Consider the following 25,778-nt stretch of genomic DNA (forward strand, 5'->3'; position numbering starts at 1 on the left):
TCTATGGTAGGTGAGGCAGTGCTATCTTTTTCGCACATCTCTGATCAAAACTCAACAAATTTCCAGCAATATATACTGCTGCACCTGTGTATGATGCCCACATGTACCCTTAGGCTCATTTATTGTGTGTAAATCTGTCAGTGCCTTCCGAGCTAATTACCTCACTGCACGTCCCTGATAGATAGATAGATAGATAGATAGAACGAACACAAATCTGTCCATCCAGTGTCTTTTTACAGGTGCATACAATGGCATAAATACAGGACTTTTCTGCAGTTTTATCATCTCATTCCATCCAACCTGCTCATCAAAGCAGCAGCTGATTTGGGCTTAATATTCCTGATCTGCCTTACCTCAAAGCATGGCAAATGCATTTAGATACTAATCACTGCGTTTCATCATTTCCCCCTTTAATTTATATCAAAATGTTATTTACTGTGTTCTACTATTATTTGTCTATTAACATATCTATTCTGTTATTTTTGAGTGTACACAGTGATTTTTTTATTTATTTCTACAGTATTGTGTCTCCCATGCAAGGCAGTACTAATAGAGCCAGATACGCTGGATCTGACAGCGGTTGATTTGGCAGTTTGTTTTTGTCTGCAACCTCTAGGAGGTGTTTAAGGCCTCTCCTGAAATCCTGTATGTGTATAGTTATAATATATTACAGTATAGTTATAATATTTTACACAGTGCCGTAACTAGACAATTTAGCGCTGGGTGCAATAAACTGCATCGCCCCCCCCCCCCCCCCCCCATTATACAAAGAAGAGCCAGTGCACGCCGCAGGTGCCCCAAAAATCTAGGGGCCTGGCTTCATGGGGATGGGGCGTAACCACAGAGCACCCTTTTACACATTAGGCAGGTAGAGCTTCCGTTCTTCCTAGCTGGTCGGGAGCTACTCTTGAAGTGCAAAGCCAGCGCCGCTGTGCGATGCCTTTGCACTTCTGCGGGGGGGGGCAGCACTGACATGCAGGGCGGGATAGCCCTGTGCTGGGCGTCCCCCTGCATGTCGGTGTGAATGATCGTAGCTGTGCTAAATTTAGCACAGCTACGATCAACTCTGAATGACCCCCAATATGGCATTCACTCTCCCTTTTTTACACATTAGGCAGGCAGTGTCCCCTATTTTACACATTATGGCAGGCAGTCCCCATTTTTTTTACACATTATGGCATGCAGTAAACCCCACCCCCACCCCTTTTTTTTTTTTTTTACACATTATGGCAGACAGTCCCCCTTTTACGGGGGGGGGGGGGGGGGAGAGAGAGAGCGAGAAAGAAAGAGAGAAAAAGAGTGGGTTATACGCTGGAGTACTGTGATTGACTAAGCCGTGAGGGGGGGGGGGGGTGCTGCCGATGTTGCACCTTCAGTGCATGTGTGCTGTGGGCAAGGCACCATCGGCACACACCTAGTTGGAAGGCACCATCGGCACACACCTAGTTCCGGCCCTGATATTACACAGACAAATCTACAGTATTGTCATGCTTGCTTAATGTTGGGGAAAAAAATTTTTTAAGGGGATTTTGAACACAACAATGAGCGCGGTTTTTAAGTGGACGTACACTGATTCAGAGGCTTGTCTTAAAATTGGCTTACTGTACATCCGAATGTAAACAAGCCCCTAAGCAGTTATAGTTTGCACATATATAGATATGCTCTTAATGGTATTTGTTTGGATGGTCGACCATGTTATTGTCGACAGTCATTAGGTTGACCACTATTGGTCAACATTGACATGGTTGACATGGACACATGGTCGACACATGAAAAGGTTGACATGAGTTTTTCAAAACAAATGTATTTTGTCGAATCTTTCCATACTTTACGATCCACGTGGACTACGATTGGGAACGGTAATGCCCGAAGCATGGCGGGGCGAAGCAAGCCATGCGAGGGTACGCGGTGCACTCATTGGGGTTCCCCGTCACTTTACGCAGAACACGACCCCCCCAAAAAAAGCATGTCGACCTTTTCATATGTCGACCTTTCAAGTGTCAACAATTCCATGTGTCGACCATTAGTCCATGTCGACCAATAGTGGTCGACCTAATGACTGTCGACCATAACATGGTCGACCATTTATACCGGAACCGCTCTTTATTGGCCATGGGAAACCTTGGGGTAAATGTATGAAGCAGTGATAAGAGAGGAGAAGTGAACCAGTGGAGAAATTGCCCATGGCAACCAATCAGCATTGAAGTAACATTTCTAATTTGCATACTATAAAATTATACAGAGCAGCTGATTGGTTGTCATGGGCAACTTCTCCTCTGGCTCACTTCTCCGTACTTTTCACTGCTTCATGACTAGACCCCATTGTGCTTTATAACCAATGCAGGAAAATGATCCCATTTGTATGTTTATATCTATGTTTATTTATTTATTTATTTTTCTTCCACGTATCTAGTCCGGTAGATTGCTTTTTCAGGGAGTCTCCCTGCCGGGGAAAGTTGTCAGGTATGAGTATAGTTGAAAATAGATTTGTCCATTGAGATACAAAATTCATGTGGTTATAGAAGTGTGTTGGCAATGTGTTAGATGCGTCATGGTAAGTACTGTACATGGCATACACTGGTACAGCTTGTAGGTTTTTTAGGGGCCTCTTACATCCTTTTGGTAAACACCTGATTTAAGAATCTCTGCAATTTAAGTCTCTCCAGGGATCTCAATTTACTGTGGTCCAGGGATGATTTTAAAAACAAGGTGGTTTGTGAATCGCAGTACTGTGTAGTAGTATCCCACAATATGGTGATGATAATGAGGGAGGGGTTTAACATACCTCCCAACATGACCCTCTCCAAGAGGGACAGAATGCTCTGCTCCTGGACTTCCCTCTTAATTTATGATTGACATCACCTGTGCTGAAACACCTTTCTTATCCATTAACCTGTTCAACCCAGGTGCCAGCAATCATACATTAAGAGGAAAGCCCAGGAGCAGAGCAATTTGTCCCTCCTGGAGAGGGTCACGTTGGGAGGTATGGTTTAAGAGGCTGATTCTGAGTTGGGAATAATGGAAGAAGAGCAAGTAACCATGTGCAGAGAGGGTGTAGTACGGTATGCCGACGCTCGGGCTCCCGGCGACTAGCATACCGGCGCCGGGAGCCCGACCGCCGGCATACCGACAGCGTGGCGAGCGCTAAGGAGCCCCTTGCGGGCTCGCTGCGTGCGCCACGCTGCGGGCACGGTGGCGCGCTATGTGCGCCACACTATTTTATTCTCCCTCCAGGGGGGTCGTGGACCCCCACGAGGGAGAATAGCTGTCGGTATGCCGGGTGTCGGGATTCCGGCGCCGGTATAATGTGCGCCTGGATCCCGACATTCGGCATACTGAAGACCACCCATGCAGAGAGAATTAGATTTGAGAGGGGCGTGTACAAACTCAAATCTGTGCAGTGTAAAAATTTGCAACCCTCAAGTGTATCATTTGTGGGCTTCATGCAAAAGCAGACGCTATTTACCCTGCATGCAAAAAAAAAAACAATACTAAAGTACAAAATAAATGTACTTACTCCCCTTGCATTGCAGAACAGTTTGTTCTCCGTGCAAACCAAGTAGGCCAGGCATGTCCAAACTGCGGCCATCCAGCTGTTGTAAAACTACACATCCTAGCATGCCCTGACACAGTTTTGCTGTCAGAGAATGCTAAAGCTGTGTCAGGGCATGCTGGGATGTGTAGTTTCTCAACAGCTGGAGGGCCGCAGTTTGGACATGCCTGAAGTAGCCAGAAATTTTACTCTATCCGCTACATCAGGCGCTCCCAACCTAGATCCTCAACCTCAAGGCATGCTAAAAGTCCAGGTTTTAGTGATATCCATGCTTGAGCACAGATTACTTAATTAGTACCTCAGTTATTTTGATGTAACCATCTGTGCTGAAGCCTGGATATGATTAAAACCTGCACTGTGTGCCTTGACGACCGAAGTTGGGCATGCCTGCTCTGCATTGCAAATCATCCCACAATCATAATGAGGAAAGAAGTTGGCCTAGTGATCTTCATGTTTAGCAGACACTTGTCCAAATAACTGCACATGAAATATCACACACGCCAGGGTATATTTGAGCATGATCAAGCCCTAGTAAATACTAATATACCTGTCAGCTACTACTACATAGTTATGGATCTATTTCTCTGATTCCTGACAGAGATGCAATTATTTGATAAATATTATAAATCTCCCACTGTGATTTGGAAATCAGTAAATGCGCATAATTCAGATTTTACAAAGTATATATCTTTTTTTTCTTTTCTTCTTCTTTCTGTATTCTTCCTCATTAATAAAACTCTTGGCCCAGAGAGCACTCTATGGGGGTAATTCCAAGTTGATCGCAGCAGGAAATTTTTTAGCAGTTGGGCAAAACCATGTGCACTGCAAGTGGGGCAGATATAACATTTGCAGAGAGAGTTAGATTTGGGTGGGTTATTTTGTTTCTGTGCAGGGTAAATACTGACTGCTTTATTTTTATACTGCAATTTAGTTTGCAGATTTAACTCACCACACCCAAATCTAACTCTCTCTGCACATGTTACATCTGCCTCCCCTGCAGTGCACATGGTTTTGCCCAACTGTTAAAAAATTTCCTGCTGCGATCAACTCAGAATTACCCCCTATATCAGATGAAATACTAATTGCAAGAGGCAATGAGTAGAAACCTTGTTTGCTCTGTCTTTATATGAATCAGAAAACATAAATAGACAATTATAATTTTTCATAATTTTACCTTAAGAGAATTCTACAAGTGTCCTTGTGAAAATTGATATGTACAGTGGAAGGTAATATACTGTAGTGAGAGATTTGTAAGTGCGTGGTGAACATGGACAGACGTGTGTGTGTGTGTTTATATTATAGTTATATTATAGATATATATATATCACTATTCCACAACTCTTACCTATTCCTAGATTTGGGGTGTAGCACATTTTGTGATCACATTGTTCAAATAGAAGTCACAGGGGCTTTGCAGAGCCCAATATTTGTATGGTACTTGGAATCCCCTTTTTTATCTGGCCTTTGCCCCAGCTGTATGGACTATTCTGCAAACCACATTTAATGAGACCTCATTGATTAAATGAAGGCATGTGCAGGTAATGAGGAGTTAACCAACTGCGCTGCATTTATTTAAATGGCGAAAATAATAGGGGGAAAAAAAAGTAAAAATATTGCACTGGCCCAATGAGTATGTAAAGAAATAATTGTGCCCCCCTCCCCTTGTTTTGCGTCCTTACACTTTTCCACCAGCATGCACTCATTAATCAAAGACGCTGCACTCCTGCTGAGGGCAGAGAGGTTCATCAAATTGGCAGCCGGTTTGGTGTAAAGAACGGTGTACTGAAGCTTTTAACGCACTGGGACATAAATAAATCTAAGGTCTTTGTATGCAAACCCTGGAGGTTAATACTGTATAATTCAATGTCCTGTCTTTGTTTTTATGATTGATGTTTTTAAACGTTTGAAGCTCCATGCAAGTCTTTCAGCAGGTCAGGGCTGACAGAATCTCATTGGCTAAAGCGGAAAAGCATTAGGTTGGCAGGAGAGGCTGTAAGTCTACTGCAGAGATTTGGTTTTTTTTTTCTAGATCATTGTCATTGCCTGAGATGTTCCAGTGATTGACAATCCCCACTGTGATAATGGGCCTCGCACACGAAATGCCAATACTCTGCTCCTGTTTGTTCCAAAGCTTTTGACTATTCGTATCTTTAACAGAGATAACCGCTAGAACAAACAAAAACCCCCGGGACCAGTATAGGGAGACAGTACTGGGAGTTGGCTCTTTACAAGAATTGGTTGCATATTCATAATTTAAGAACAGCTGGTTACAGCTAGCACATAGTGATTTGCAAGCTATTATAAACCATTCCGCTCACACATACCCAGAGGTTTTTTTTTTTTCCTTTCTTCATATTGATCTACCTGCATTTAAAGTCTGGTCACTGCTGCAACTGAGGTCTTTTCATTTTAGCTGTGTTTGCAACATAGGATGGCTCTGATTTTAAATATTTAATTTTGACTAAATGCTGCGCCAAATGATAAAGGCTTTGAAGAAGTGAAATGTAAAGGTCGCAATGACACATTAATCTCTAGTGGAGTCTGAGAAGAGAAATGGAATATGGGGAAGCAGTTTTAGATACATTTTAAGAACCTTTGTGCTGTCCGCTGTTTACCTACTCAGACTTTTTTCATTTCTTTGTTGTGTTTTTGAAATCTCTTAAGAAAATTACACATCACTCTTTTTCACGGCTACTTCTTTTGTAGCTATTGTTCATGATTTTTCTTCAGATTTTCCTGACTGATTTTGATTAAGCTTTTTTTATTTTAAATGCTAAAGAAGAATTGTGTCGATTTTCTTGTTTGCTTTTTTGTATTGATTAGCTTTTCTCTAACGTCCTAGTGGATGCTGGGGACTCCGAAAGGACCATGGGGAATAGCGGCTCCGCAGGAGACTGGGCACAAAAGTAAAAGCTTTAGAACTACCTGGTGTGCACTGGCTCCTCCCCCTATGACCCTCCTCCAAGCCTCAGTTAGATTTTTGTGCCCGAACGAGAAGGGTGCATACTAAGGGGCTCTCCTGAGCTGCTTAGTGTAAAAGTTTAAAGTAGGTTTTTTATTTTCAGTGAGACCTGCTGGCAACAGGCTCACTGCACCGAGGGACTAAGGGGAGAAGAAGCGAACTCACCTGCGTGCAGAGTGGATTGGGCTTCTTAGGCTACTGGACATTAGCTCCAGAGGGACGATCACAGGCCCAGCCATGGATGGGTCCCAGAGCCGCGCCGCCGGCCCCCTTACAGAGCCAGAAGACTGAAGAGGTCCGGAAAATCGGCGGCAGAAGACGTCCTGTCTTCAATAAGGTAGCGCACAGCACCGCAGCTGTGCGCCATTGCTCTCAGCACACTTCACACTCCGGTCACTGAGGGTGCAGGGCGCTGGGGGGGGCGCCCTGAGACGCAATAAAAAAACCTTTGTTTGGCAAAAAATACATCACATATAGCTCCTGGGCTATATGGATGCATTTAACCCCTGCCAATTTTTCCATAAAAAAGCGTGAGAAAGGCCGCCGAGAAGGGGGCGGAGCCTATCTCCTCAGCACACTGGCGCCATTTTTTCCTCACAGCTCCGTTGGAGGAAGGCTCCCTGACTCTCCCCTGCAGTCCTGCACTACAGAAACAGGGTAAAACAAGAGAGGGGGGGGCACTAATTTGGCAGATAAATATATACAGCAGCTATATCAGGGAAAAACACTTATATAAGGTTATCCATATATATATATATATATATATATATATATATATATATATATAGCGCTCTGGTGTGTGCTGGCAAACTCTCCCTCTGTCTCCCCAAAGGGCTAGTGGGGTCCTGTCCTCTATCAGAGCATTCCCTGTGTGTGTGCTGTGTGTCGGTACGTTGTGTCGACATGTATGAGGAGGAAAATGGCGTGGAGGCGGAGCAATTGCCTGTGTTAGTGATGTCACCCCCTAGGGAGTCGACACCTGACTGGATGGTCTTATGGAAAGAATTACGTGATAGTGTCAGCACTTTACAAAAGACTGTTGACGACATGAGACAGCCGGCAAATCAGTTAATACCTGTACAGGCGTCTCAAACACCGTCAGGGGCTATAAAACGCCCGTTACCTCAGGTCGATACAGACACTGACACGGACACTGACTCCAGTGTCGACGGTGAGGAAACAAACGTATTTTCCAGTAGGGCCACACGTTACATGATCACGGCAATGAAGGAGGTTTTGAACATTTCTGATACTACAAGTACCACAAAAAAGGGTATTATGTGGGGTGTGAAAAAACTACCCGTAGTTTTTCCTGAATCAGATGAATTAAATGAGGTGTGTGATGAAGCGTGGGTTTCCCCCGATAAAAAACTGCTAATTTCTAAAAAATTATTGGCATTATACCCTTTCCCGCCAGAGGTTAGGGCACGTTGGGAAACACCCCCTAGGGTAGATAAGGCGCTCACACGCTTATCAAAACAAGTGGCGTTACCGTCCCCTGATACGGCCGCCCTCAAGGAACCAGCTGATAGGAAGCTGGAAAATATCCTAAAAAGTATATACACACATACTGGTATTATACTGCGACCAGCAATCGCCTCAGCCTGGATGTGCAGTGCTGGGGTGGCTTGGTCGGATTCCCTGACTGAAAATATTGATACCCTGGACAGGGACAATATATTATTGACTATAGAGCATTTAAAGGATGCATTTCTATATATGCGTGATGCACAGAGGGATATTTGCACTCTGGCATCAAGAGTAAGTGCGATGTCCATTTCTGCCAGAAGAGGGTTATGGACGCGACAGTGGTCAGGTGATGCGGATTCCAAACGGCATATGGAAGTATTGCCGTATAAAGGGGAGGAATTATTTGGGGTCGGTCTATCGGACCTGGTGGCCACGGCAACGGCTGGGAAATCCACCTTTTTACCCCAGGTCACCTCTCAGCAGAAAAAGATACCGTCTTTTCAGGCTCAGTCCTTTCGTCCCCATAAGGGCAAGCGGGCAAAAGGCCACTCATATCTGCCCCGGGGCAGAGGAAGGGGAAAAAGACTGCAGCAGACAGCCTCTTCCCACGAACAGAAGCCCTCCCCCGCTTCTGCCAAGTCCTCAGCATGACGCTAAGGCCTTACAAGCGGACTCAGGCACGGTGGGGGCCCGTCTCAAGAATTTCAGCGCGCAGTGGGCTCACTCGCAAGTGGACCCCTGGATCCTGCAGGTAGTATCTCAGGGGTACAAATTGGAATTCGAGATGTCTCCCCCTCGCCGGTTCCTGAAGTCTGCTTTACCAACGTCTCCCCCCGACAGGGAGGCGATATTGGAAGCCATTCACAAGCTGTATTCCCAGCAGGTGATAATCAAGGTACCCCTCCTACAACAGGGAAAGGGGTATTATTCCACGCTGTTTGTGGTACCGAAGCCGGACGGCTCGGTGAGACCCATTTTAAATCTGAAATCCTTGAACACTTACATAAAAAGGTTCAAGTTCAAGATGGAGTCACTCAGAGCAGTGATAGCGAACCTGGAAGAAGGGGACTATATGGTGTCTCTGGACATCAAGGATGCTTACCTCCATGTCCCAATTTGCCCTTCTCACCAAGGGTACCTCAGGTTTGTGGTACAGAACTGTCACTATCAGTTTCAGACGCTGCCGTTTGGATTGTCCACGGCACCCCGGGTCTTTACCAAGGTAATGGCCGAAATGATGATTCTTCTTCGAAGAAAAGGCGTCTTAATTATCCCTTACTTGGACGATCTCCTGATAAGGGCAAGGTCCAGAGAACAGTTAGAGGTCGGAGTAGCACTATCTCAAGTAGTACTACGACAGCACGGATGGATTCTAAATATTCCAAAATCGCAGCTGATTCCGACGACACGTCTGCTGTTCCTAGGGATGATTCTGGACACAGTACAGAAAAAGGTGTTTCTCCCGGAGGAGAAAGCCAGGGAGTTATCCGACCTAGTCAGGAACCTCCTAAAACCAGGCCAAGTGTCAGTGCATCAATGCACAAGGGTCCTGGGAAAAATGGTGGCTTCTTACGAAGCGATTCCATTCGGCAGATTCCACGCGAGAACTTTTCAGTGGGATCTGCTGGACAAATGGTCCGGATTGCATCTTCAAATGCATCAGCGGATAACCCTGTATCCAAGGACAAGGGTGTCTCTCCTGTGGTGGTTACAGAGTGCTCATCTTCTAGAGGGCCGCAGATTCGGCATTCAGGACTGGGTCCTGGTGACCACGGATGTCAGCCTGAGAGGCTGGGGAGCAGTCACACAGGGAAGAAATTTCCAGGGCTTGTGGTCAAGCATGGAAACGTCACTTCACATAAATATCCTGGAACTAAGGGCCATTTACAATGCCCTAAGTCAGGCAAGGCCTCTGCTTCAGGGTCAGCCAGTGTTGATCCAGTCGGACAACATCACGGCAGTCGCCCACGTAAACAGACAGGGCGGCACAAGAAGCAGGAGGGCAATGACGGAAGTTGCAAGGATTCTTCGCTGGGCGGAAAATCATGTGATAGCACTGTCAGCAGTGTTCATTCCGGGAGTGGACAACTGGGAAGCAGACTTCCTCAGCAGACACGACCTCCACCCGGGGGAGTGGGGACTTCACCCAGAAGTCTTCCACATGATTGTGAACCGTTGGGAAAAACCAAAGGTGGACATGATGGCGTCCCGCCTCAACAAAAAACTAGACAGGTATTGCGCCAGGTCAAGGGACCCTCAGGCAATAGCTGTGGACGCTCTGGTAACACCGTGGGTGTACCAGTCAGTGTATGTGTTCCCTCCTCTGCCTCTCATACCCAAGGTACTGAGAATCATAAGAAGGAAAGGAGTAAGGACTATACTCGTAGCTCCGGATTGGCCAAGAAGGACTTGGTACCCGGAACTTCAAGTGATGCTCACGGAAGACCCGTGGCCTCTACCTCTAAGAAAGGACCTGCTCCAGCAGGGACCATGTCTGTTCCAAGACTTACCGCGGCTGCGTTTGACGGCATGGCGGTTGAACGCCGGATCCTGAAGGAAAAAGGCATTCCGGATGAAGTCATCCCTACCCTGATCAAAGCCAGGAAGGATGTAACTGTGCAACATTATCACCGTATTTGGCGTAAATATGTTGCGTGGTGTGAGGCCAGGAAGGCCCCTACAGAGGAATTTCAACTGGGTCGTTTCCTGCATTTCCTGCAAACAGGACTGTCTATGGGCCTAAAATTAGGGTCCATTAAGGTTCAAATTTCGGCCCTGTCAATATTCTTCCAAAAAGAACTAGCTTCAGTTCCTGAAGTTCAGACGTTTGTCAAGGGAGTACTGCATATACAGCCTCCTTTTGTGCCTCCAGTGGCACCTTGGGATCTCAATGTAGTTTTGGGGTTCCTAAAATCACATTGGTTTGAACCACTCACCACTGTGGACTTAAAATATCTCACATGGAAAGTGGTAATGCTGTTAGCCCTGGCTTCAGCCAGGCGTGTTTCAGAATTGGCGGCTTTATCCTATAAAAGCCCTTACCTAATTTTTCATACGGACAGGGCAGAATTGAGGACTCGTCCTCAATTTCTCCCTAAGGTGGTTTCAGCATTTCACTTAAACCAGCCTATTGTGGTGCCTGCGGCTACTAGGGACTTGGAGGATTCCAAGTTACTGGACGTAGTCAGGGCCCTGAAAATATATGTTTCCAGGACGGCTGGAGTCAGAAAATCTGACTCGCTGTTTATCCTGTATGCACCCAACAAGCTGGGTGCTCCTGCTTCTAAGCAGACTATTGCTCGTTGGATTTGTAGTACAATTCAGCTTGCACATTCTGTGGCAGGAACAAACAAAAAGATGGAACCTTTCAAAAGCGCTGTGGAATCAACAGCAGCTGTATCACCAAGCAAATGCTGATCGGCTAATCAGCGTGACATATATGGAAACTAGGAAAAATCTTGGTGATGTGTACAGCGCTATTTCTTGAATGATTTTAAATATGTTCAGTTCTTCTTTAGAAGAAAAGGAAATATCAGTCCGAAAAATACAACATGTCCATCCAGATTTAAAAACCAAAAAAGAAAGTTTATTATTTAAAATGTCACTAAAACATCCTTGATTCAAACGTCACAACTAATCAGGTCCGGTGAGATAAACCCCTTTCTTTTTGTCTGGTGACTAACGCTGATCTGTGAAAATCATCTGATTAGTTGTGACGTTTGAATCAAGGATGTTTTAGTGACATTTTAAATAATAAACTTTCTTTTTTGGTTTTTAAATCTGGATGGACATGTTGTATTTTTCGGACTGATATTTCCTTTTCTTCTAAAGAAGAACTGAACATATTTAAAATCATTCAAGAAATAGCGCTGTACACATCACCAAGATTTTTCCTAGTTTCCATACATTCTGTGGCAGGCCTGCCACAGCCAAAATCTGTAAAAGCCCATTCCACAAGGAAAGTGGGCTCATCTTGGGCGGCTGCCCGAGGGGTCTCGGCTTTACAACTTTGCCGAGCAGCTACTTGGTCAGGGGCAAACACGTTTGCTAAATTCTACAAATTTGATACCCTGGCTGAGGAGGACCTGGAGTTCTCTCATTCGGTGCTGCAGAGTCATCCGCACTCTCCCGCCCGTTTGGGAGCTTTGGTATAATCCCCATGGTCCTTTCGGAGTCCCCAGCATCCACTAGGACGTTAGAGAAAATAAGAATTTACTTACCGATAATTCTATTTCTCATAGTCCGTAGTGGATGCTGGGCGCCCATCCCAAGTGCGGATTGTCTGCAATACTTGTACATAGTTATTGTTACAAAAATCGGGTTATTATTGTTGTGAGCCATCTTTTCAGAGGCTCCTCTGTTATCATGCTGTTAACTGGGTTCAAATCACAAGTTGTACGGTGTGATTGGTGTGGCTGGTATGAGTCTTACCCGGGATTCAAAATCCTTCCTTATTGTGTACGCTCGTCCGGGCACAGTATCCTAACTGAGGCTTGGAGGAGGGTCATAGGGGGAGGAGCCAGTGCACACCAGGTAGTTCTAAAGCTTTTACTTTTGTGCCCAGTCTCCTGCGGAGCCGCTATTCCCCATGCTCCTTTCGGAGTCCCCAGCATCCACTACGGACTATGAGAAATAGAATTATCGGTAAGTAAATTCTTATTTTTTTATACTTGGTGATGTGTTTTTCACCATTCCATCCTTGTTTGATTAAATAGGTGTGTGTGTGTGTGTGTGTGTGTGTGTGTGTGTGTGTGTGTGTGTGTGTGTGTGTGTGTGTGTGTGTTAGGGTTGCCACCTCATCCCTTTAATTCTGGACACGTATTAATTACACAGGTTCTGTGGCTGGCTGACTTCAAGACTCCATTTCATCTGGTTTTAATCAGCCACAGAACCTGTGTAATTAATGTGTCCAGAATTAAAGGGATGAGGTGGTAACCTGTATGTATGTATAATATGTGTGTGATATATAACATGTGCTACCACCCATAAATAAACAATGTACCTCTCATGGCCATCAGTTCACATGGCTTTCAAGAGCTACACTGTAAGTAGGAGAGCCATAGGTTCTTAGTACCACCGTTCTGGAAATTCTTAATCCCAAACTCATTCCACTGGCCCATAATGATTCCAGTTTGAATGAAAAGTAATTGTGTAGATAAAATTAATACAGCCTTTTGCCCAAATTAAGCATTGTGACATCAATCATACATCCTGTTCAGAAAAGTATATTTTGAAGTTAATTTCCGTTAAAAGTTTATTTTTGTTTTGTTGTTTTGATTTTTTGTATCTGTAATGCACCAAAAGGTAATCTAAGAAAGATGGGTTTTTTATGTTTTGTTTTTGTGTGTGTGTGTGTGTGTGTGGGGGGGGGGGGGGGGGGTGAGGTGCACAAGCTGGTCTAAAATATTTTGATTGTATAATTTTATTTTTGTTTTATTATAATTTTTATACGCTGTACTTGTCCTATATTGTCTTGAACTGTAAGTCGCTGTTTTCTCTGTGTACTCTGTAACTGGGCGCTGTGGATTCCTTGGGGCACTATATAAATAAAGGGTAGTAATAATAATAATAGGTGGTCTGTGCCAATTGTCCAGTGAAATCCCTGGAAAAGAACGGTATTGTATAGCAAAGTGTCAACAACCAGAGTACCAATTACAAATATGTGTCAGGAAGCAGGAATCCCATGTACTGTAGGTGTCTTTATTTTTACTTTAAACCAAGTAAGTACCCTTTACGCATGGCACTAGTAGTCCTATTTCTCAGCCGTCCTTCTGAAAATCATTGTCTCAAATTCAGTATATCAGTGGCGGGTGCCTATTATAGCTGACAGTTACACAAACGCAGAATCGCAGCTATCAATAGCCCATGTTAAGGCAAAAGAAGGAGAAAGAGGGTTATTTTGTTTAACAATGAACATCTATTTATGTGTCAGCAGCAAATTCTATTGCCCTTTACAGTGTACAGAGCTTGCGGTGAGCACAACACAAAGGACATTATTGGCCACAGAAGCAAGCGGAAAGCAATAGTGCCCATTCCCGTACATGTGTGCATGCTTTTTGTGGCATGGAACCTTACAGCCCTGACACACGCTCCGGTTTTCCTCTGATGGCAAAAAGCAGGACAAACTTTGTCCGGCTTTTTGCCATCCGGCAGTATCCGGCAGTATCTTTCACACAACGGCTTTGAGCCATGTGTAATACTGTGCGCATGCGCAGCAGCAGCGTCGGCGGCTAAAAAAAAAACGTGTGTGAAAGCTCCCCTTCACACACACGGTTCACTGCCTACAAAGACGGTACGGTCCCGGCACGGCAGCCGGACCTTCCAGTGGATATTTCCGGCTGCAACCCGGCAGCCGGGATTTTGCCGGGCAGCGGGAGCCGGCGTGTGTGTGACAGCCCTTAGTGAAAGCATGATATTTAATAGTTGTGGGGAACTGGTAAAATGGACCGGTCTATTTGTATGGTGAATGTCAGTCTATTCTCAAAGGGTTAACCTGTGTTTAGTGCTAAATACTTTGAAAACAATCACTGTGTAGGGTAGTTTACAGCAGATGTGAACAGTTTGTGCATGCCAGATGCTAGAATTCCCGCCATATAGTTTCTTTTTAGTCTTTAAAGCTTGAGCAATATATAATATACGTCAATGCAAGTACAGACCATTAATTACCTTTTGCATCTAATCCTCTGTTTTCAGATGTTCATTATTTTTGACTCACAATGTAATTTGCTCATGGCCAGATCCGATTCGGTAAGTTCTGAGCTCAATTCTATGTATATTTACATGGCTCTGATCTATGGCATAAGACATGTTACCGCTGCTAGTAATATAGCTATGGAAATTATATCTTATCTACAACAATGTTTGGCTTGTTTTGGTGAAGTTAGGCTTATTGTGCGCCCGCTCTTGCACGGCTACACCTACTGTATACTGTATTTGTACAAAAGCATATGGTTTGGTGGAACAAAGTGGTGCTCATTGCAGCTGAGAAGTTTAAAGTGAAGGTTTTCCTTGCTACATACCAAGTTGCTGCCCATAGGCCTATTGTTGCAGAGCAGGCAGGGACTTTTAGTTAAGGCATACTTGTCTACACCCCCAGGATGTCTGGGTGTCTGTTAGGAGGTCAAACAAGCTTTGTGGATCCCGCCCACATCCCCCAGTGAAGAAGGTGGTCTGGGGCTTGTGGATACCTCGCCTTCCACCTGGACCACCCCCTCTTGGTGCTCCAGAGCTGATCATTGAACAGTCTGCAAGACTTAGATTTTGTTCCAGCTCAACTCTTTCAGAGGCCGGGTCTCCTTCTGTACTGGTGACCTCAACTGAGAAACAGTATTCAAAGTGCCCTTTAAACAAAACGTGATCATACAGTTACAACTTCTATAGTCTACTCCTTTCTCAAGACAGACATCTATGCAGGTGCCATAAATGTGCTTTGCCAACTAGCCACCTTAGTTTAAACCTCCAAATGCAAATTATGTTTGGTTGCTATAGGTTACTGCACATTTCTTCTATTGCATCATAATATAGTTATGTACTTAATATGGCACCATATAAGTGACAACTGAGCATCACTCAATATATAAGCCTAGTGTTCCCTATTTAACACAAATTATCTGGCTTTCACCCAGAGCACAGAGGAAGCATGCACTGCTGCAGTGGGTAGACTGAATTTATTAGTGCTTTTTGTTGAACCAAGTTAAGCTGGCCAGTTGAATTTGTATAAATGGCGTCAGCAGAGGAGAGCGCAAAGATTCTTTGCTATCTTCTGCGCATTCATCGTTTTACCCAATACATTGTTGGAAAGTTGCCACGTTGGTAGAAATTCTGAAGAGGTAGGGGTGCTCCTCAAAAAACACCTCTGATGCTGTCCATAGATGTAATATTCCTCTTATTTTGCACATATCACAGACAATAAACTTTTATATAGGAGATTAGTTTCATTATCTTACAGTTCAGTTGAGAACTATTTGATTTTAGTGGAATGTGTTGTAGTCACGATCCCGGCGTTGGTATGCTGACCGTCGGGATCCCGGCCGCCAGTATGCCGGCAGGGGGCTGAGGGCTATTCCCACTCGTGGGTGTCTAAGACGCCCATAGAGTGGGGCTAGAACCTGCGGCCAGTGCAGTGATCCACCGTGCCCGCAAGGGGCTTAGTTGCACTCGCCCCCCTATGGAATTCTGGCGGCCGGGATCCCAGCGTCCGCATGCTGACAGCCAGGATCCTGGCCGCCAGTATTCCGTACCCAACTTGATTTTAGTGTGTATAGAAAGCTTTACACTAAATCCATCAATTTTGTCAATAAGAAAGACCTGATATTCTGAGACAGGCTCCCAAATTAAAAATGGGGTTAATGAGTAAATATATAAATAAATAAAATCACTTTTTTTTCCCCCCTAGGCCAATCATTTTGTCATACCTTACGTAACATACATATATTTGGGGGTTTATTTGCAAAGCTCTTCTGTTTATTTCTGAGAGTCTTGAGTGCCTCTGAAGACGCGCAGGCTGAGATACTCTCCCAGGGCGCAGAGGGCTCTCCAATAGCAAGTAAGATTACAACTGCTAATTTATGCACGCACAGAAAACGCCGTCTGAGCGGCCATGACACGCCTGCGTTTACCCAACCACTCCCTGTTACCACCGCCAAACGCTGTCATCCTGTCACTTACTTTGCAACGAATTCCTTGGTGCGACCGCAATTGCATTTCACTGGCTGCACGTGCGCACTGAGGCTCAGACGCATGCGCAGTAAGAGAGCATCAGCCGATGTGTGTACAATAGCTGCTTTGCGACCACAGCGGAATGAGCCTCAATGTCTTAACGCAGCAGTTTCAAACTTTCTTGAAACATGGCGCTCTAGAAAGACGGCATTTTTGTCACAGACACCCTAAACCAGAAGTATTGAGAAATTCCGAAAAGATTATTAAATTATGCTTACCTGTTCAGCTTAGGCTTAGTTATGTGGTGGTGGGACAGGGTTGTGCTTCGATGTGTCCATGTATTTTATGATTGGGGGTCACCAGCGTTGGTTTTGCCTCTTAACATTGACAACACTGTAATGCCCTTTACCTTGGTCTCCCAGCAAAAGAATTGCACCGCTTACAGCTGGTGCAAAACACAGCTGCCAGGCTGTTAACCAACCATCCTCGTTCTAGCCACATAACACACATCCTCTACTCCCTTCACTGGCTGCCTGTAAGATGGTGAAACATCTTCAAGATTGACTAACTGACTTTCAAAGCACTACATGACCAGGGCCCAAGGTACCTGAAGCAGCTTCTGATTCCATACTGCCCCACTCGATTACTGCGATCTGTAGATGAAGGACTTTTAGCAGTACCTAGAATCTTCCGTAATTCATCTGGGGTCGAGCTTTTAGTCATGTGGCTCCAACTCTATGGAACTCACTTCCCCGCACAGTGCGAGAGGCCCCAACTATAGAATCCTTCAAAAGTAGACTCAAGACTTTCCTGTTTACTCAAGCATTTCCATAATGTCCCTTTAGTATCTACATGCTTCTGTATTTTATGAAAAGCTTTTCTGTACTTTATTATTTTCTGTACTATATTATGCTATGTATCTGTTATGCGCCCTGAGTCCTATATAAATAAAATTATTATATATTATTAACAGATGATTTGGTCCTGGACCACCAACCTGCGGTACTCCTGCAAGTGCCCCGCTGCACCCCCAGCCTTTTAGAAATATTTTTGCTTGATTCCATATTTACCATTGCCCAATTATTGTAACCTCAACATTAAATCGGCAAGTGCTTGATTATCAGTGTAACCAAAATATCGAATAGCTGAAATATATTCTGCTCAAAAAATTAGTAACTAGTGATGAAGAGGGGCTAATATTGACCGTTAATGTGGCTGTGGCAACATAACTGTTTTTTGGACGCCGCCTGCTCTTTTATCCCTCGCCCTGACCACAAGTGGTTGTTGCCACTTATGTCATTACCGATTGCCATAAAGCCTGTCCGTTCGTCACAAACCAATGAGTCGCATTACTCTCTGGTTCCCAGTAAAATAATACTACTGATTAGCTAACAACATGGCTGCCTACATTGTTTGTCAGTAATTAGTACATTTTAAACAGGACTTGTCACCGTTGGGCAGAGGATATTTAATTAAAAATATCAGGATCCGGAGACGTTAGCCAAACTGATCCCAAATTTGAATTTGTCGAAATGACTTTTTTTGTGGTATAACTGTGTTTAGCAACTTGCTGGAAGGGTCGACCTTGCTTGCATTCTCAGGTCTTCAATGCAAATTTAATCCCCCTGCTTCTGAGCTTTTGTCTTACTTTCAGATTTGTCATTGGTGGAATCACATGCCTAAGCAAGTGGTACCTGTTGACCCCCTGGTAACTAAACTGTTTACCCGTCTTACACAATCCACTTCTAAAGGTGACATAACGTTTTGTTATAACATTGGCCCTCATTCCGAGTTGTTCGCTCGCTAGCTACTTTTAGCAGAAAAGCAAACACAAAGCCGCCGCCCTCTGGGAGTGCATCTTAGAATTGCTAACGAAAGATAAGAAATTCTGCTATTAAGTATTTCCTTGCAGTTTCTGAGTAGCTCCAGACCTACTCCTAGATTGCGATCACCTCAGTCCGTTTAGTTCCTGGTTTGACGTCACAAACACGCCCAGCGTCCGGCCAGCCACTCCCCCGTTTCTCCAGCCACTCCTGCGTTTTTACCTGGCACGCCTGCGTTTTTTAGCACACTCCCTGAAAACGGGCAGTTTTCGCCCAGAAACACCCACTTCCTGTCAATCACACTACGATCAGCAGAGCGATTGAAAAGCTTTGTTCGCGCCGTGAGTAAAATAGCATAGTTTTGTGTAAAAATACTAAGCGCGTGCGCCCTGCTGTGCATATGCATGCGCAGATCTGCCAGATTTTAGCCTATTAGCAATTCTGCTAAAAATAGCAGCGAGCGAACAACTCGGAATGAGGGCCATTGTCATTGATTTAATCCCCTTTGCTAAGTCTGCTGCACAAAGGAAATGGGAAATGGACATAGGCATTACACTTTCCTCTCACCAATGGAGTAAAAATTTTAGTCCTCCTATGCTATGTCCCGGTGCTTAAATCACACCGAGATGCATATTAAACTGATCCACAGGTTGTATCTCACTCCCGATAAATTGCACACGTTTTGGCCTACATGCTCTAAATTATGTTGGCGGCAATGCGGTAAAATAGGCCATGTGTTCCATATTTTCTGGTCCTGCCCTAATATTACCGGGTTTTGGTTGGAGATTTTCTCATAGCCGCTTGTGCGGCTGTGGTTCAAATGTGGAAACAACCCACTGCACCTACCCTGTTGAAAGTTATTCAGAAAATTAACTTTGTTATGGAAACAGAATATTTGCCTTATTCGTATTCGGTTAAGTCTCCGTTGGTCACCTTGGCATGTATTTTCCACGGACGGGGAGGGTGCACGGTTTACCCCCAAATCATATCTACCTGACCCTCTTAAGTTTAGTCTTAATGAAACTAGGGGGTATATTCAATTGAAGTCGAAACTGCCGTCTTGTCGGAAAGACAGCAGTTTTCGACTTTTTCAGGTCGGAAGGGGTTCTGACCTGTTCAATCCCTGACTTTTCTCTATCGTCCTAGTGGATGCTGGGGTTCCTGAAAGGACCATGGGGAATAGCGGCTCCGCAGGAGACAGGGCACAAAAAGTAAAGCTTTACGATCAGGTGGTGTGTACTGGCTCCTCCCCCTATGACCCTCCTCCAAGCCTCAGTTAGATTTTTGTGCCCGGCCGAGAAGGGTGCAATCTAGGTGGCTCTCCTAAAGAGCTGCTTAGAAAAGTTTAGCTTAGGTTTTTTATTTTACAGTGAGTCCTGCTGGCAACAGGATCACTGCAACGAGGGACTTAGGGGAGAAGAAGTGAACTCACCTGCGTGCAGGATGGATTGGCTTCTTGGCTACTGGACATCAGCTCCAGAGGGACGATCACAGGTACAGCCTGGATGGTCACCGGAGCCTTGCCGCCGGCCCCCTTGCAGATGCTGAAGTAAGAAGAGGTCCAGAATCGGCGGCAGAAGACTCCTCAGTCTTCTAAAGGTAGCGCACAGCACTGCAGCTGTGCGCCATTTTCCTCTCAGCACACTTCACACGGCAGTCACTGAGGGTGCAGGGCGCTGGGAGGGGGGCGCCCTGGGAGGCAAATGAAAACCTATTTTGGCTAAAAATACCTCACATATAGCCTCCGGAGGCTATATGGAGATATTTAACCCCTGCCAGAATCCGTTAAGAGCGGGAGACGAGGCCGCCGAAAAAGGGGCGGGGCCTATCTCCTCAGCACACAGCGCCATTTTCCCTCACAGAAAGGCTGGAGGGAAGGCTCCCAGGCTCTCCCCTGCACTGCACTACAGAAACAGGGTTAAAACAGAGAGGGGGGGCACTAATTTGGCGTTAGAAATATATAATAAAGATGCTATAAGGGAAAACACTTATATAAGGTTGTCCCTATATAATTATAGCGTTTTTGGTGTGTGCTGGCAAACTCTCCCTCTGTCTCTCCAAAGGGCTAGTGGGTCCTGTCCTCTATCAGAGCATTTCCTGTGTGTGTGCTGTGTGTCGGTACGTGTGTGTCGACATGTATGAGGACGATGTTGGTGAGGAGGCGGAGCAATTGCCTGTAATGGTGATGTCACTCTCTAGGGAGTCGACACCGGAATGGATGGCTTATTTAGGGAATTACGTGATAATGTCAACACGCTGCAAGGTCGGTTGACGACATGAGACGGCCGACAAACAATTAGTACCGGTCCAGACGTCTCAAAAACACCGTCAGGGGTTTTAAAACGCCCGTTTACTTTAGTCGGTCGACACAGACACAGACAGGGACACTGAATCCAGTGTCGACGGTGAATAAACAAACGTATTCCTTATTAGGGCCACACGTTAAAGGCAATGAAGGAGGTGTTACATATTTCTGATACTACAAGTACCACAAAAGAGGGTATTATGTGGGATGTGAAAAAACTACCGTAGTTTTTCCTGAATCAGATAAATTAAATAAAGTGTGTGATGATGCGTGGGTTCCCCCCGATAGAAAATTAGGGGCGGTATACCCTTTCCCGCCAGAAGTTAGGGCGCGTTGGGAAACACCCCTTAGGGTGGCTAAGGCGCTCACACGCTTATCAAAACAAGTGGCGGTACCGTCTATAGATAGGGCCGTCCTCAAGGACCAGCTGACAGGAGGCTGGAAAATATCATAAAAAGTATATACACACATACTGGTGTTATACTGCGACCAGCGATCGCCTCAGCCTGGATGTGCAGAGCTGGGGGGGCTTGGTCGGATTCCCTGACTAAAAATATTGATACCCTTGACAGGGACAGTATTTTATTGACTATAGAGCATTTAAAGGATGCATTTCTATATATGCGAGATGCACAGAGGGATATTTGCACTCTGGCATCAAGAGTAAATGCGATGTCCATATCTGCCAGAAGATGTTATGGACACGACAGTGGTCAGGTGATGCAGATTCCAAACGGCACAAAGGTGTATTGCCGTATAAAGGAAGAGGAGTTATTTGGGGTCGGTCCATCGGACCTGGTGGCCACGGCAACTGCTGGAAAATCCACAGTTTTTACCCTAAGTCACATCTCTGCAGAAAAAGACACCGTCTTTTCAGCCTCAGTCCTTTCGTCCCTATAAGATCATATCTGCCCAGGGATAGAGGAAAGGGAAGAAGACTGCAGCAGGCAGCCCATTCCCAGGAACAGAAGCGTTCCACCGCTTCTGACAAGTTCTCAGCATGGCGCTGAGACCGTACAGGACCCCTGGATCCTACAAGTAGTATCCCAGGGGTACAGATTGAAATGTCGAGACGTTTCCCCTTCGCAGGCTCCTGAAGTCTGCTTTACCAAGGTCTCCCTCCGACAAGGAGGCAGTATGGGAAAAAAATTCACAAGCTGTATTCCCAGCAGGTGATAATTAAATTACCTCTCCTACTACAAGAAAAGGGGTATTATTCCACACTATATTGTGGTACTGAAGCCAGAAGGCTAGGTGAGACTTATTCTAAAAATTTTTTGAACACTTACAAAGGTTCAAATCAAGATGGAGTCACTCAGAGCAGTGATAACGAACCAGGAAGAAGGGGACTATATAGTGTCCCGGGACATCAGGGATGCTTACCTCTATGTCCCAAATTTGCCCTTCTCACTAAGGGTACCTCAGGTTCGTGGTGCAGAACTGTCACTATCAGTTTCAGACGCTGCCGTTTGGACTGTCCACGGCACCCCGGGTCTTTACCAAGGTAATGGCCGAAATGATGATTCTTCTTCGAAGAAAAGGCGTCTTAATTATCCCTTACTTGGACGATCTCCTGATAAGGGCATAGTCCAGGGAACAGTTGGAGGTCGGAGTAGCACTATCTCGGATACTGCTACAACAGCACGGGTGGATTCTAAATATTCCAAAATCGCAGCTGATCCCGACGACACGTCTGCTGTGCCTAGGGATGATTCTGGACACAGTCCAGAAAAAGGTGTTTCTCCCGGAAGAGAAAGCCAGGGAGTTATCCGAGCTAGTCAGGAACCTCCTAAAAACAGTGCATCATTGCACAAGGGTCCTGGTAAAAATGGTGGCTTCATACGAAGCAATTCCATTCGGCAGATTTCACGCAAGAACTTTTCAGTGGGATCTGCTGGACAAATGGTCCGGATCGCATCTTCAGATGCATCAGCGGATAACCATATATCCAAGGACAAGGGTGTCTCTCCTGTGGTGGTTATAGAGTGCTCATCTTCTAGAGGGCCGCAGATTCGGCATTCAGGATTGGATGCTGGTGACCACGGAGCCCAGCCCGAGAGGCTGGGGAGCAGTCACACAAGGAAAAAATTTCCAGGGAGTGTGATCAAGTCTGGAGACTTTTCTCCACATAAATATACTGGAGCTAAGGGTAAATTTATAATGCTCTAAGCTTAGCAAGACCTCTGCTTCAAGGTCAGCCGGTATTGATCCAGTGGGAAAAACATCACGGCAGTCGCCCACGTAAACAGACAGGGCGACACAAGAAGCAGGAGGGCAATGGCAAAAACTGCAAGGACTTTTCGCTGGGCGGAAAATCATGTGATAGCACTGTCAGCAGTGTTTCATCCCGGGAATGGAAACTGGGAAGCAGACTTCCTCAGCAGGCACGACCTCCACCCGGGAGAGTGGAAACTTCATCGGGAAGTTTTTTCCACATGATTGTAAACCGTTGGGAAATACCAAAGGTGGACATGATGGCGTCCCGTCTGAACAAAAAACGGGACAGGTATTGCGCCAGGTCAAGAGACCCTCAGGCAATAGCTGTGGACGTTCTGGTAACACCGTGGGTGTACCAGTCGGTGTATGTGTTCCCTCCTCTGCTTCTCATACCTAAGGTGCTGAGAATTATAAGACGTAGAGGAGTAAGAACTATACTCATGGCTCCGGATTGGCCAAGAAGGACTTGGTACCCGGAACTTCAAGAGATGCTTACAGAGGTCTTATGGCCTCTGCTGCTAAGAAGGGATTTGCTTCAGCAAGTACCATGTCTGTTCCAAGACTTACCGCAGCTGCGTTTGTCGGCATGGCGGTGGAACGCCGGATCCTAAGGGAAAAAGGCATTCCGGAAGAGGTCATTCCTACCCTGGTCAAAGCCAGAAAGGAGGTGACCGCACAACATTATCACCACATGTGGCGAAAATATGTTGCGTGGTGTGAGGCCAGGATGGCCCCACAAAGAAATTTCAACTCGGTTGTTTCCTGCATTTCCTGCAAACAGGAGTGTCTATGGGCCGCAAATTGGGGTCCATTAAGGTTCAAATTTCGGCCCTGTCGATTTTCTTCCAGAAAGAATTGGCTTCAGTTCCTGAAGTCCAGAAGTTTGTCAAGGGAGTATTGCATATACAACCCCCTTTTGTGCCTCCAGTGGCACTGTGGGATCTCAACGTAGTTCTGGGATTCCTCAAATCACATTGGTTTAAAACCAGTCAAATCTGTGGATTTGAAGCATCTCACATGAAAAGTGACCATGCTCTTGGCCCTGGCCTGGACCAGGCGAGTGTCAAATTGGTGTTTTTTTCTCAAAAAAGCCCATATCTGTTTGTCCATTCGGACAGGGCAGAGCTGCGGACTCGTCCCCAGTTCTCTCCCTAAGGTGGTGTCAGTGTTTCACCTGAACCAGGTTATTGTGGTGCCTTGCACCTACTAGGGACTTGGAGGACTCCAAGTTGCTAGATGTTGTCAGGGCCCTGAAAATATGTTCCAGGACGGCTGGAGTCAGGAAAACTGACTTGCTGTTATCCTGTATGCACCCAACAAACTGGGTGCTCTTGCTTCTAAGCAGACTATTGCTAGTTGGATGTGTAATACAATTCAGCTTGCACATTCTGTGGCAGGCCTGCCACAGCCAAAATATGTAAATGCCCATTCCACAAGGAAGGTGGGCTCATCTTGGGCGGCTGCCCGAGGGGTCTCGGCTTTACAACTTTGCCGAGCGGTTATTTAGTCAGGGGCAAACACGTTTGTAAAATCCTACAAATTTGATACCCTGGCTAAGGAGGACCTGGAGTTCTCTCATTCGGTGCTGCAGAGTCATCCGCACTCTCCCGCCCGTTTGGGAGCTTTGGTATTATCCCCATGGTCCTTTCAGGAACCCCAGCATCCACTAGGACGATAGAGAAAATAAGAATTTACTTACCGATAATTCTATTTCTCGGAGTCCGTAGTGGATGCTGGGCGCCCATCCCAAGTGCGGATTGTCTGCAATACTTGTACATAGTTACAAAAATCGGGTTATTATTGTTGTGAGCCATCTTTCAGAGGCTCCGCTGTTATCATACTGTTAACTGGGTTCAGATCACAGGTTGTACAGTGTGATTGGTGTGGCTGGTATGAGTCTTACCCGGGATTCAAAATCCTTCCTTATTGTGTACGCTCGTCCGGGCACAGTACCTAACTGAGGCTTGGAGGAGGGTCATAGGGGGAGGAGCCAGTACACACCACCTGATCGTAAAGCTTTACTTTTTGTGCCCTGTCTCCTGCGGAGCCGCTATTCCCCATGGTCCTTTCAGGAACCCCAGCATCCACTACGGACTCCGAGAAATAGAATTATCGGTAAGTAAATTCTTATTTTTTTATCCGACAAGTCGGGGAATTCGACTTGTCATAAAGCACGTGGATTGGTGGAATAGCTGCCGATCCGTGTGCTTCTGTTGGAAACGGGGCCAAATCCGACAGGTTTTGGCCCAGTTTTCGACCATCTCAATCCAACTTTTAAAAAAAATCGGATGGAGATGAGGGTTTTGACAGCAATGGGGAGACGGGGGAGAGCAGCGGCTACAGCAGCGTAGCAGGAAGATTGGGCACCACCGCCGCTCATGGCAGTGTCTTCCCAGCTCCAGCAATCGAGGTCCCGCTTGCTGGAGCAGGAGAGCCGGGAGGACGCTGCCGTGAGCGGCAGTGGTGAGGTCCCACTTGCTGGAGCCGGAAGGACGCTGCTGTCAGCGGCGGGGGTGAGGTCCCGCTTGCTGGAGTTGGGGAGCCGGGAGGACGCTGCCGTGAGCGGCGGTGGTGAGGTCCCGCTTGCTGGAGCCGGAGAGCCGGGAGGACGCTGCCGTGAGCGGCAGTGGTGAGGTCCCACTTGCTGGAGCCGGGAGGACGCTGCCGTGAGCGGCAGGGGTGAGGTCCTGCTTGCTGGAGTCGGGGAGCCGGGAGGACGCTGCCGTGAGTGGCGGTGGTGAGGTCCCGCTTGCTGGAGCCGGAGAGCCGGGAGGACGCTGCCGTGAGCGG

At 46.0% G+C, this 25,778-nt stretch overlaps 1 long non-coding RNA gene across 1 annotated transcript in view; it reads left to right on the forward strand.

Annotated features, from left to right (window-relative positions):
• The window catches only part of LOC134944799 (uncharacterized), a 283,767-nt gene that overhangs the window by 62,068 nt on the left and 195,921 nt on the right, over window positions 1–25,778 (forward strand). The window contains exon 2 of the long non-coding RNA XR_010181955.1: window positions 14,679–14,732. This is a non-coding gene — a long non-coding RNA (uncharacterized LOC134944799). The remainder of the gene's footprint in view (window positions 1–14,678; window positions 14,733–25,778) is intronic.

This window comes from Pseudophryne corroboree, chromosome 7, assembly GCF_028390025.1.
Source record: "Pseudophryne corroboree isolate aPseCor3 chromosome 7, aPseCor3.hap2, whole genome shotgun sequence".
NCBI classification, from domain to species: domain Eukaryota; kingdom Metazoa; phylum Chordata; class Amphibia; order Anura; family Myobatrachidae; genus Pseudophryne; species Pseudophryne corroboree.